Below are 14,021 nucleotides of genomic sequence, written 5' to 3'. Positions count from 1 at the left end.
CGGGAGCATTGACCTGCCTGCTCCGGGCTGACTTCCTGCTGCTGGAGCTCAAGGCACGGGAGACACAGTCTGTTCTGGTCCACAGCCATGGCCTCATTAGTGTGGCAGTCAGTCAGTTGTTTTCTTTCTTTCTTTTGTTTTGTTTTGAATTCATTTCATTCCCACCACCCCCTTAATTTTATTCTTTCCTTTTTAGGGAGTTGTCCTGTGCTGTTGTTTTTTGTTTTATCTTTCGTTGCCTTTCCCTCTGCAGTCAACTCTATGACCTGTGGACCCCGGCGTCCTTCAAGCAAGCCATTTCCGAAGAAGGTGAAAGAAGGCACGATGATTGCACCTCCTCCTCCTCCTCTTCCTCCTCCTCCTTCTCTTCCTCTTCCCTTGCCCGGCCCCCTCCTGCGCGTGTGTTTCAGCCAACACAGGAGCCTGAATTTTTGTGGAAAAGCCTCCAGCTCAGCTCAGAGAAGTCTCGGGAATGGCCTCCGTTTTTGCAATAAGAAGATTTTTTTTTTTTCTTTTTAAAATTCTCCATTACATTTTCTTTAAATGTCTGTGAGGAAGTACCCAGGTCAGACCGGAACTGCTCTACAATAGAAATAACTGAAAACAAACTGATGAGGAAAAAAAAAAAGTTCACTATTTTATTTATTTCAATATTTAAAAGAAAAATGTGCTGATGTGGCACATTATTTTTATTTAAAATACCTTCTACTTCGAAAGTGAAACGCGATTTTGTGAAGATATGAAGTCAAAAGAGTACGTAATGTAAAATAAAGACTGCATATTAACTAAGGAAAACACCCACATTTTAAATAAGAAAATAAAGATCAACTCTGCTCTCTCAGGCTCTTTAAAAAGCCATTCATGTATGTGCTTTAGGTATTTTTATTTCTGCCAGTTGGATGTGGTAAGTGAGGAGTGATCAGGTTTTTTTTTTCCTTCTTCAAAAGTCTATCGAAAGTGTTGGTGATGTTCAATGAGTGTTACGTCTTGACTGAAATAAATTAGCCACAAAGGCTATCAGCAGTCTCTCTGCGCCCCCTCCCCCCAAAAAACCTCTCCCCTAACCCAGGCAAGCCCCATTTATCTGAATGTCAAGAAGCAGCCTGCCTCCTGGTTATCATGTCTGACAAGGCCTGGTTCTGAAAGGAATTCCACCTAGTGATTAAATATATCTCTGTGAGTTCAACAGATTCAAACACAGACAGCTTTGTTTAAAATAATGCAGTGAAGGAAGAGGGAAAAAGAAGACAAACTGAGCATCAGCCGAGATGGTACTAATTTGGTCTCCTAACAACTAGAGGAAGCTTGCAAAGGGAACCCTCTGCTGAACCGGCTTCAGGGACCGAGATGCTGGGGTCCCGAGGGCAAGAAAGGCCAACCTGAGTGAGGGAACCTCAGAGTCAGTTGCTGGTGGGGGTAAAGGAGAAAGGCGAGTGTTCTGACATGTCCTTTTATGGCCACGTGAGGGGAAGGGAATGTTATGGCCTCTGAAATGTAACTCAGCATCGCGCCCTTGGCCTAATGAAGGAGCCGGTTGACCGGCTGGGGCGCTGGGTTTTACTCCAGGCCTTTTACACGGCCATGCTCTTGGGTTTCACTCACTTCTCAGCAGAGTCTTATTAAATGTACAGTCTCGTGCCGGATAGTCTTGTCAGCAAAAGTCCTCGAGTGACGGTGCTACTGAAACGGTTTTAAGCCGGAGAATGTCTCTTTTGCCTTTGAAAGGGGAGACTGGATGGGCACCACAGTCCCGCCAGCCCTTTCAGATTTCTCATTCAGGACCAGTCCTCAGGGGGAGATCACCAAGAGTGTCTTTGTATCATTTGTAGCCCTTTGCTGTGACATTTTCTGATAGAAAATGTCCCCTTTAAAAATGCTAATAATTATAATAATAATTCACTCTCCAACCAACTCCCACAAGTTATAACATGTGTAGAATTGTGATAAAGCTTTGCATAATGTAGGGTTTGTATCAAGTGTGTGTAAGTTTCTGTTAAATAAAAGTCTATTTCCAATGCTCCTATAGCATCTCTGTAAATTTTGCTTGACCAACCTCATCCTACATGAGCTCAACTTTCCTACTGTGCTGTTGAAGAGACTCCTGAAAGGATTCTGCCCATTTGCTTGCCTGGGATTTGTTGAACCCTATGGTTTTATGTAGGAGCACAATCTAGAACAGTGGCTGGCACTGGTTTGGCTGACAGGTGGTGGTGGCATGGAAAGTGAACAATGCCCAGGGTTGATGCCAGCATCTGCTCTGAGTCCAGAGTTGCTGTCACCAGCCCACCACCACCCTGGCCATCGTCACCTTCTCCACGGTCAGGACAGGTTTACGGAGAGCCTGGGACATGTGCAGATGTAATACCCCTGCCCAATGCCATATCACCAGTGCCAAGAATAGTTTTGCAGAAGAAAGCAAAGTTTAGTGCAGTGATGGCGAACCTTTTGAGCTCGGCGTGTCAGCATTTTGAAAAACCCTAACTTAACTCTGGTGCCGTGTCACATATAGAAATTTTTTGATATTTGCAACCATAGTAAAACAAAGACTTACATTTTTGATATTTATTTTATATATTTAAATGCCATTTAACAAAGAAAATCAACCAAAAAAATGAGTTTGCGTGTCACCTCTGACACGCGTGTCATAGGTTCGCCATCACTGGTTTAGTGTGTGCTTGGAGCATGCTGGGAAGTTCACGTTTCCATCACCTGAAAGGTGCTCTTGCTGTAGCCTCCCCAAGCTGCCAGTTGGTTCGGCTGTAAGCCAGCCCCTGTGATAGGCTGCTTCTCGTGTGGAGGTGGGCAGTCTTGTCTGATGAGTCCTCTAGGTCAGATAGAACCAGACCAGCCGCAGGCCAGGCCTAGCCCGCAGAGCATCGCCAGCCAGGTGGGGTCAGGTGGAGGCGGGGCGTGGCCTTGTGCTGCTGCTGCTGCTGGCACTGTAGCTTCTTTTAGAGCAGTGGTTCTCAACCTTCCTAATGCCGCGACCCTTTCATACAGTTCCTCATGTTGTGGATGACCCTCAACCATAAAATTATTTTCGTTGCTACTTCATAACTGTAATTTTGCTACTGTTATGAATTGTAATGTAAATATCTGATATGCAGGATGTATTTTCATTGTTACAAATTGAACATAATTAAAGCATAGTGATTAATCACAAAAACGATATGTAATTATATATGTGTTTTCCGATGGTCTTAGGTGACCCCTGTGAAAGGGTCATTTGACCCCCAAAGGGGTCGCGACCCACAGGTTGAGAACCGCTGTTTTAGAACATTCATCACAGTTTGACATTTGTTATGGACTTTGTAAGTTCCCCTAGCACTAAAAAGGGACTTTTTTTCTTCAACATACCCTCCTTAGGCTTTTTAAAAAATTGTGGTAAAATATGCATTACATAACATTGACCATTTTAACCATTTTAAAATTACAGTTCATTGGCATTAAGGACATTCACATTGTTGTATAACCATCACCACCATCCATCTCTGGAACTTTTCATCTTCTGAATTGAAACTCTGTACTCATTCCTCCAGAATATTTGTTTTTTTAAATTTGTTTTTAAAGTATTTTACGGCTTATATGCATCTTATTTCAGAGAACACTTGGTAAGAGAGTGAAACCACAGTTTATGCAAAGCGGTATGCAGAGACTAGCTTGGGTCGGGGCTGTTTGTTTGGTTGGGGTGGGGAGGAGGTTATTCTGAGTAAAAGCAGTTTATTTTCCTTATGATTTACAAAGGAGTTTGCAAACTCTTTCTCTAAAGACCTACTAGTAAATACTTCAGGCTTTGCAGGCCACATCTGTTGCTACTACTCAGGTATGGGGTTTTAGCATGCGAGTAGCAAGCCATAGACAGTATATAAATGAATGGGCATGGCCCTCTGTTCCAATAACACTTTATTTATAAAGATAGGCAGCTGGCCAGATTTGGCCCAGGGCCCATAGTTTGGTGATCCCTGATTTAGAGATAGTGATTATTATACTGTTAAGTGGGAATGGGGGTGGTCATATTTAAGGCCTTTTCTAAGCCTCGGGACTAAGGAAAGAAGAATTTCCCATCACCAAGTGAAGGGCTAGAGGTGCATTTCATGATCAGTAATGTAAGTTGTATGAAGCCCATATGCAAAAATACTTCAGAGCCAAAAAAATTCCACCACAAAGTTTTAGAAGCTCTGTGATTTTCTAGTTTGGGTGTTGAGTCCAAAGTGCAATAGTGCAATGCTTACCAAAAGAATCTATAAATAATCAGCCAGTCTGCGCGGAGGACATGGTGACTAATACCGTTCATCGCTAGCACCTTACGTAGGAAACAAGGCCAACTTTAAAGTAACTATTTGAGTTCATGCAGATGGCTCCTCTGGGCTAAGTGAACACAGTAGAATTCCATCTGTATGACATAGATGGTACAGACACTCAGTGGAGCCCAGCTTGGGAGGTATGGAGTGTTGTGGTTAAAGGCATGGCCTCTGGTGGCTAATGACCTGCAGTGGCTGTGGCTCCCTGACGTGGGTAATTATGGAGCAGGTGTTGAGGATGCTGCTGAGATGCATTTCTTCCTGAGAACTCTGCTACTTGTGGGCATTTAGCATCAGGACTTCCCCTAACTCCTCACCTCATATCCAAAATACAACAATAAGAAGTACGTTTACTCCTTGAACGGTGGACAGAATTCCGGATGTCAGACCTACTACTGAATTGATATAGAATTGAAACCTTACCAATTGAATATGGGATGATCCTGAAGGGTGGCCTGTGAGCCAGTTATGCTAGGTGGCAGCAGCCATGCAGATTTACAGAAAATATCCTCTTTGGCCATTACTGGAGGATGCTCAATTGTCTCAGACCTACTACTGAATTGATATAGAATTGAAACCTTCTTACCAATTGAATATGGGATGATCCTGAAGGGTGGTCTGTGAGCCAGTTATGCTAGGTGGCAGCAGCCATGCAAATTTACAGAAAAGATCCTCTTTGGCCATTACTGGAGGATGCTCAATTGTTTGGAGAAGTTCAGTGATTTTTCAGATCTCAGTGTACCTTCTAGTGGAGTTTATTGCTAAGATCCCTGAGTTACCTCCAAGTTTCCTTGAAGGGGGCAGCAGTTGGGATCAGGATGCTCTGTGTTCGATCCGTTTGCTCCAAGCTCCACCCTGTTATCACATCTGCGTTGCTCAGGTGTCAGTTTTTAGGCACAGACTACAAGGAGAAAGATCCTTTAGACTGAAAGTTAGAAAATCTTGATTTGTATTTTACATAAACCTGGTGTGAGAAGCATAGTCCCTTGGCTACCTGACCTTTCTTTACACCAGAATAGGAAATACTTTGTTTGGACGTGATAACAGTGGTCATAAAAGGATCCGCACCGACCTGATAGATGTAATAATGTTAACTGTGCTATTAGTGATCGCCTGTAAGGCATAATCATAGCTGAGGTGGATCCCCAAGTCCTAGTGGAACACTAGCTGAGGAGTATTGTGTATTTTTAAGTAAGCAAGGTACCAGGCTCTGTTCTATTGGGAATACAGTATAAGGGCAGGGAAGCACTTCCCCCACTCCTATTTAATATTTGACACTACTATGTTGGAATTAAGTGAAAATAATTGTGAAAAACCCAAAAGTACAGAAAAGATTATTAACAACATGTTTAAAGGGATGAACAATAAGCCCTTTAAGAAAAAAATTAAAGTATTTGGGTTAAGTTAGGGAAGAGAATTAGGGGGCATTTAATAACCATCATTATGTGTATTGAGAAAAAGACACTGACCAGTTGCTTTTGGTCTCTAGACTGGAGAGGCATCTTGGTGCTTAGAACAAGCTGACAAACAGTTCTTTTGTTGACATCAATAATTTTTGACTCTTAGGGCTGATTAGGGAACTCACTGGTAGCCAAGCATTTCTCCCACGTGGAGTTAGGGGCGTGGCTAGATGACCTCTGAGGGTCTGGTCTAGCTCTGCAAGGCTTTGAATTGCAGCTGGTGCCCTGAAAGAGTTGGTGCCTGACTCACCCCCAGGGAGTTGGGAGGCACGGGGACAATTAGTCTCATGAATGTGCATTATGATCATTAACCAAAATTACATCTCTAGGCTTACTTCTAGCCATACTGAAGCTGTGTCCCAAGCCTGTATGGGGACTCCCATTGTTTTAGTGTGAGACACCAGCTGGAAAGTGAGTGTGGTGGCAAGCGACATTTTCCTTAAGAGAAACCAGATAGTGGGAGACAAAAACAGTGAGAATCAACTGAAAAGGACAGTAAGACCAAGAGGTCACAAGGTGAAAATGGTTCTGCTGAAAACTCCACCTGAATTCCACTCGGGCTCATCTCCCTGGAGTCCACCATGTGCAGCAGCATCTTGGGTGCATAGGTTTTGTTCTTGCTCATAGGCCCTGAGTATTATTCTCAGCTTGATTTTGGTTGAAAGACCTCATTACTGTTCATGGTTGTCTACTCCCTTCTCCCCAACTTAAGTGAAGAAAGGTCTTATTAGAAGACAAAGTTAATTTTGGATATATATATATATACATACACACACACTCTAGAGCAGTGATAGACACTGTTACTCTACCCCCTCCCACTTTACAGACGAAGAAACTGAGGCTCAGAGGTTATAGTGCAGTGGTTCTCAACCTTCTTAATGCTGCGACCCTTTAATACAGTTCCTCATGTTGTGGTGACCCCCAACCATAAAATTATTTTTGTTGCTACTTCATAACTGTAATTTTGCTACTGTTATGAATCGTAATGTAAATATCTGATATGCAGGATGTATTTTCATTGTTACAAATTGAACATAATTAAAGCATAGTGATTAATCACAAAAACAATATGTAATTATATATGTGTTTTCCGATGGTCTTAGGTGACCCCTGTGAAAGGGTTGTTTGACCCCCTAAGGGGTCGCGACCCACAGGTTGAGAACCGCTGCTCTAGAGGCCCAGTGCACGAATTTGTGTACAGGTGGGGTCCAGCCAGCCCGCCCCGATCAAGGTCGATTGGTCGATTGGGCCGGGACCGCTGTGGGTGGTTGGCTAGCCGGCCCCACCCCCTGGTCAAACTCCCGAACTCCCGGCAGAACTCCTGGTCGAGGGTTAATTTGCATATTAGCTTTTTATTATATAGGATAAGACAAAAATCTGCCTGGGAAGAGCAGCGAACAGGATTTCCTCTAAATATCTTGGAAAAGAATTCTGATAGAATAATTCTGCTCTGTGTTTGACGTAAGTCACAAAGATTGTACTTGATTTAGTGTGTGAAGTCATCTTCCCGCGAACCAGAAATGTAGCAGAAGTTGGGAATGGAGATAACTGTAAGAAGGGTTGAAGGAGGCCCGTGATGAATGGCTAGCATGAACACTCAGTCCGAAACCTCTACTTGGCTGAGCTATGGGTTCAGAGAGACTGGCAGTTTGTAATCCTGAAAACTTCCTGAGTTAAAATAGATTCTGTTTCCTTCGTAGATATCAACCGTTCATCTATAATTGAAAAATAGATCAATACATTTTTACCACATTCTGTTACTTTGTATAATGACCCTCTATGATTATTGGTTTGCTTATGCTACTGATCAATTAATCAAACATTTATTGAATGTATTCTATGTTGCAATACTGTGCTAGGTTTTTGCAGGACATAAAAGAGAAGCAACAGGGAATTAAAACAACTCTGGGAGATACTTTCTATGTGCTAGTTACCAATGGGCTTTTTATGGATGCTAGATTGTTAAAGCCATATATCAGCCCTTTCAGGTTAAGATTATTTCTATGTCACATAAGTAGAAATTGAGGCTCAGAGAGATTGAGTTGACAAAGGCAGTAGTGACAGCTGGTAAAGTCTGATTTTTCTAACCAAGGGTTTTCTACTTATAAAATTCTCCCTACGGTGATAAACAACATCTTTTTTGTTCTTCAGGAGAAAAGATGGTTAGCCTATTATTCAAGATGAGACTATTTATAGTTAAGTGCCAAGTTGGTGCAAGATATGAGTGCCAGAGGGCTCAGCAAGGGGAGTTACCAGTGCAGGTAATGAGGAGGTGTTCATGGAAAGGTGAACAGAAATGGGTGGTCAAAGAGAAGGCTGGCCCCTGAAAGCAACAGTGGGAAATTCCTGTGCAAAAGCTCTGAGGTAGGCCTGCAGCCAGAGCAGAGATAATCAGGGAGGTGGTGGGGATCCTAGGCTGTGGGGAGAAGTCATAGGAATGTAAATAGCACCCACATTTTAGAGGCTGATCCACAAAAAAGGAGGAACAGTCAGAAGTCAGGGGTGATATGTGCTCTTGAACAGGATGACTGTGACATTCATGTGGGGACAGCTGAAGTTCGCATGCCAGGAAGTTTGGGTTCGTATTCACTTCCCCACAGGGTTGCCGCTGACCCTGTCATGCTCATCTTGCTTGGAATCAAACCTGGTGGTTAACGATGCCGTGGGCATGTTCCACCAAGTGTTATTCTGAAACCGGAGTCAGGTTATCGTACTTCCTACTCGTTTGCATTTGGGGAGGGAAGTGGGATGTCCTGAGTGGGTTGGCCCCAGAGAGCTTTGCACTTGAGGCTCAAAATCTATGATTATCCTCGGCAAGTTGGAGAAAGGGCTTATTTGAACAAGTACCCTTTAGATGGAGGTCACTGGGTGTAGGAGGAGAAGCGAGGAAACCAGGCTCAGATTCTGGCCATTGGCCTTGTTTGTGTGTAGAAGCTCCTTTCCGCATGAGTGCCTGGAAACACTGAGCCGACTCACTCTTTGGAGGCCTGAGATTGCCCTCCCCGGGTCCTCATTTCCATCTCTGTCTCGATGTTGATCTCTCCCCACTTCATCTTGTCGATGGCCCCCTCACTGGCCGCTAAGGCTGGCAGAGGTGTAGCCATGTGTGAGGAATATGGACTGTGAGTCCCAAGAATATGGACCGTCTCCACAGTGGCCAAGAATGGTTGGTGCTTCCTGATCTGCTAAATAGCCACCATACTCTCAATGTAATCTTCCTAGCAGCCTTGCCGGGTTACTGTCCCACATAGAAATGAGTAGACCAACACTCAGAAGGGTTAAGTGTCTTAGCCACAGCCACACAGAAGTAGGGCCCAGACTAGACTCCAGATCTTTCTGATACTTACATTAGTGTAATTGCCAATACTTGTTTTTGCCTATATGTAATCTTCCTAGCAGCCTTGCCGGGTTACTGTCCCGCATAGCAAATGACTAGACCAACACTCAGAAGGGTTAAGTGTCTTGGCCACAGCCACACAGAAGTAGGGCCCAGACTAGACTCGAGATCTTTCTGATACTTATATTAGTGTAATTGCCAATACTTGTTTTTGCCTAGAGTGTTTAATGACAACTGTCTTGGCTCAGACATGGCTAAAAAGTGGTAGAGCCGTGGGCTAAAAAGACTATCAGATAGCATATAACTGAAACCCACAAATGAATAAAACCTACCTTCCCTCTGAAAAAAGGAAAAATGATTGGATGCCAGCCTCTGGACCCACCCCTCTTCAACCCCCTACCCTCGCCCCCCAACATTTAGACAGTACCTGCCTCTAATAAAGGTGAGACTATTTATAATTAAGTGCCAAGCACTGTCTCACCAAAGCTGGTGTGGCTCAGTCGGTTGAGCATCTTTCCATGCAATAAGAGGTCACTGGTTCGATTCCCGGTCAGGGCACATGGCCAGGTTGTGGGCTCAGTCCCACAGTAGGGGCGTGCAGTAGGCAGCCATTGATGTTTTTCATGTCAATGTTTTTCTCTCTCCTTCCTCCCTCTCCTCTCTCTCATCAATTTTTAAAAAAAGCACAAAATAAAAAAGCCCTCTTTCCTTCATTTGCCTTTCACTGTAACCCCTGAGTAGATCTGGCACAGCCAACATTCCCGCCCGAGTGTTAATTAACTGTTCTATGCATCCACCTCTATCACCCATGAACTGGCTTGAAATTCCACTGTGTGCCCCCCAGCGGACACCAGGCCTGCCTCCCGGGTGCATTAGGTCTCGCAGGCAGGATCCACAAAAAAGGAGGAACAGTCAGAAGTCAGGGGTGATATGTGCTCTTGAACAGGATGACTGTGACATTCATGTGGGGACAGCTGAAGTTCGCATGCCAGGAAGTTTGGGTTCGTATTCACTTCCCCACAGGGTTGCCGCTGACCCTGTCATGCTCATCTTGCTTGGAATCAAACCTGGTGGTTAACGATGCCGTGGGCATGTTCCACCAAGTGTTATTCTGAAACCGGAGTCAGGTTATCGTACTTCCTACTCGTTTGCATTTGGGGAGGGAAGTGGGATGTCCTGAGTGGGTTGGCCCCAGAGAGCTTTGCACTTGAGGCTCAAAATCTATGATTATCCTCGGCAAGTTGGAGAAAGGGCTTATTTGAACAAGTACCCTTTAGACGGAGGTCACTGGGTGTAGGAGGAGAAGCGAGGAAACCAGGCTCAGATTCTGGCCATTGGCCTTGTTTGTGTGTAGAAGCTCCTTTCCGCATGAGTGCCTGGAAACACTGAGCCGACTCACTCTTTGGAGGCCTGAGATTGCCCTCCCCGGGTCCTCATTTCCATCTCTGTCTCGATGTTGATCTCTCCCCACTTCATCTTGTCGATGGCCCCCTCACTGGCCGCTAAGGCTGGCAGAGGTGTAGCCATGTGTGAGGAATATGGACTGCGAGTCCCAAGAATATGGACCGTCTCCACAGTGGCCAAGAATGGTTGGTGCTTCCTGATCTGCTAAATAGCCACCACACTCTGAATGTAATCTTCCTAGCAGCCTTGCCGGGTTACTGTCCCACATAGAAATGAGTAGACCAACACTCAGAAGGGTTAAGTGTCTTAGCCACAGCCACACAGAAGTAGGGCCCAGACTAGACTCCAGATCTTTCTGATACTTACATTAGTGTAATTGCCAATACTTGTTTTTGCCTATAGTGTTTAATGACAACTGTCTTGGCTCAGACATGGCTAAAAAGTGGTAGAGCCGTGGGCTAAAAAGACTATCAGATAGCATATAACTGAAACCCACAAATGAATAAAACCTACCTTCCCTCTGAAAAAAGGAAAAATGATTGGATGCCAGCCTCTGGACCCACCCCTCTTCAACCCCCTACCCTCGCCCCCCAACATTTAGACAGTACCTGCCTCTAATAAAGGTGAGACTATTTATAATTAAGTGCCAAGCACTGTCTCACCAAAGCTGGTGTGGCTCAGTCGGTTGAGCATCTTTCAATGCAACAAGAGGTCACTGGTCCGATTCCTGGTCAGGGCACATGGCCAGGTTGTGGGCTCAGTCCCCAGTGGGGTGTGCAGTAGGCAGCCATTGATGTTTTTCATGTCAATGTTTTTCTCTCCATCCCCTTCCTCTCTCTCTCAAATCAGTTTTTTTAAAAAGCATAAAACAAGCCCTCTTTCCTTCATTTGCCTTTCACTGTAACCCCTGAGTAGATCTGGCACAGCCAACACCGCCCGAGTATTAACTGTTCTATGCATCCACCTCTATCACCCATGAACTGGCTTGAAATTCCACTGTGTGCCCCCCAGCGGACACCAGGCCTGCCTCCCGGGTGCATTAGGTCTGTCGCAGGCAGCCCTCTGAGTTGGTGTGCCTTGTAGAGGTTGGGAAGGTTGGCTTTAAAAGGAGCTCCTGCCTGGTGATTGGCCCAGGGAGTGATGTGAGACAGCCGCTCGCCCTCTCTGCTCCCTCCCATTAGTTTCAGGAAACTCTGTGCAGCTGCTTCCCCTCTTCTGGTCTCTCTGCTGTGCTAATCGCAGCTCATTTCTGCTGCATGCCTCATTTCGGGGGAGAGCGCTTCATGGCTCCCAAAATGTGAACAGGGAAATGAAGGACCGTTTCCAAATGAGTCAGCCGGTTGCCACTGGGACTGCCGCCCCTCCCCGGGAAGGCCCCGTGACTTGTTCAGGGTTCCCTGGGAGAGCTTCCCTTGGGCGTTCCCTCTGGACCAGACGGGGCTGGCTTTGTACAGTAAGGGAGAGAAGGGTCCGGGGGGTCACTGAGGGCCAACTACACATGGCCGTAGGCTCTCTAATCTCAGTACCTCTTTTAACAACCCTGTGGGGTTGGGCCCATTTTGTGGCTGAGGGAACTGAGGTGGAGGAAGGTTAAGTGGGGACTTGCCCTATGTCAGGCCAATGTGCATGTCTACGTGACTTCAAAGGCTCTTTCCTTTTTAACCATTTCATCCAGGAGGGGGACCCTCCTGTGTCCTCCCCATCCTTTCTTAAACCAGGGGCTTTGGGCTTCTCTTTATTTTTGTAACCTCCCCTCCAACTTCCTCTGGGAACCTTACTTCTTCTGTAGTAACAAGAGTCCTGCTGGCTCCTGGGAGGACCCGTCCCGGCTGGGAGTCCTGTTTCCCACTGCTGGTCAGCACCGTGGGTTAAGCCAGGATGCTAACGAGCCCCGGTTTCCCAGCTGCCCTGGCCAGTCGCTGTGCCAGCAACTCTGCAGGACCAGCTTAGGTGGCTGGGCGCTGTCAGCAGGGAGCAGAGTGCTTCTTCTCACTCCCAGGCCGGGCACTTTTCCTTTGCTGGGGCTTCTTTGCCTCATCACCTCATTCTTAAGGCCCTAGGCGTCCTTTGGTTGACCTGCTTCAAAAGAAACTCACTATCTTTGTAAATATTAATCAGTTTAACTTGGTATTAGTCAGATGATCTTGCAAGTTCCAGGGTGCCATTTTGGTGAGAATGTAATATTTTTTAAAAAATGACTTACTGTTTTCATCACCCCGTCTTCCTGTCTTACCCTCATTGTCTAAATAGAGGAATGATTCTTTAAAAAAAAATTTTATTTAAAAATATGTTTTTATTGATTTCAGAGAGAGGAAGGGAAAGAGAGATAAAAACATCAGTGATGAGAGAGAACCAGCAATTGGCTGCAGCCATTGATGTTTTTCATGTCAATGTTTTTCTCTCCATCCCCTTCCTCTCTCTCTCAAATCAGTTTTTTTAAAAAGCATAAAACAAGCCCTCTTTCCTTCATTTGCCTTTCACTGTAACCCCTGAGTAGATCTGGCACAGCCAACATTCCCGCCCGAGTGTTAATTAACTGTTCTATGCATCCACCTCTATCACCCATGAACTGGCTTGAAATTCCACTGTGTGCCCCCCAGCGGACACCAGGCCTGCCTCCCGGGTGCATTAGGTCTGTCGCAGGCAGCCCTCTGAGTTGGTGTGCCTTGTAGAGGTTGGGAAGGTTGGCTTTAAAAGGAGCTCCTGCCTGGTGATTGGCCCAGGGAGTGATGTGAGACAGCCGCTCGCCCTCTCTGCTCCCTCCCATTAGTTTCAGGAAACTCTGTGCAGCTGCTTCCCCTCTTCTGGTCTCTCTGCTGTGCTAATCGCAGCTCATTTCTGTTGCATGCCTCATTTCGGGGGCGAGCGCTTCATGGCTCCCAAAATGTGAACAGGGAAATGAAGGACCGTTTCCAAATGAGTCAGCCGGTTGCCACTGGGACTGCCGCCCCTCCCCGGGAAGGCCCCGTGACTTGTTCAGGGTTCCCTGGGAGAGCTTCCCTTGGGCGTTCCCTCTGGACCAGACGGGGCTGGCTTTGTATAGTAAGGGAGAGAAGGGTCCGGGGGGTCACTGAGGGCCAACTACACATGGCCGTAGGCTCTCTAATCTCAGTACCTCTTTTAACAACCCTGTGGGGTTGGGCCCATTTTGTGGCTGAGGGAACTGAGGTGGAGGAAGGTTAAGTGGGGACTTGCCCTATGTCAGGCCAATGTGCATGTCTACGTGACTTCAAAGGCTCTTTCCTTTTTAACCATTTCATCCAGGAGGGGGACCCTCCTGTGTCCTCCCCATCCTTTCTTAAACCAGGGGCTTTGGGCTTCTCTTTATTTTTGTAACCTCCCCTCCAACTTCCTCTGGGAACCTTACTTCTTCTGTAGTAACAGGAGTCCTGCTGGCTCCTGGGAGGACCGGTCCCGGCTGGGAGTCCTGTTTCCCACTGCTGGTCAGCACCGTGGGTTAAGCCAGGATGCTAACCAGCCCCGGTTTCCCAGCTGCCCTGGCCAGTCGCTGTGCCAGCA

The 14,021-nt window shown here is 46.0% G+C and overlaps 1 protein-coding gene across 4 annotated transcripts in view; it reads left to right on the top strand.

Moving 5' to 3' along the window:
* Positions 1–14,021, top strand: part of DPF3 (D4, zinc and double PHD fingers, family 3) — a 279,416-nt gene that overhangs the window by 230,633 nt on the left and 34,762 nt on the right. Inside the window, exon 10 of one of the 4 annotated variants that reach the window (XR_001362031.1) lies at positions 254–2,020. The exons of the other annotated variants lie outside the window; for them this stretch is intronic. The gene's annotated coding sequence lies outside the window, so the exon portion shown is untranslated. Of the gene's footprint in view, positions 1–253; positions 2,021–14,021 lie in introns of those variants that run through there. 4 annotated transcript variants of the gene reach the window in all.

This window comes from Myotis brandtii, unplaced genomic scaffold, assembly GCF_000412655.1.
Source record: "Myotis brandtii unplaced genomic scaffold, ASM41265v1 scaffold213, whole genome shotgun sequence".
NCBI classification, from domain to species: Eukaryota; Metazoa; Chordata; class Mammalia; order Chiroptera; family Vespertilionidae; genus Myotis; species Myotis brandtii.
This window is presented reverse-complemented; position numbering and strand designations above follow the sequence as displayed.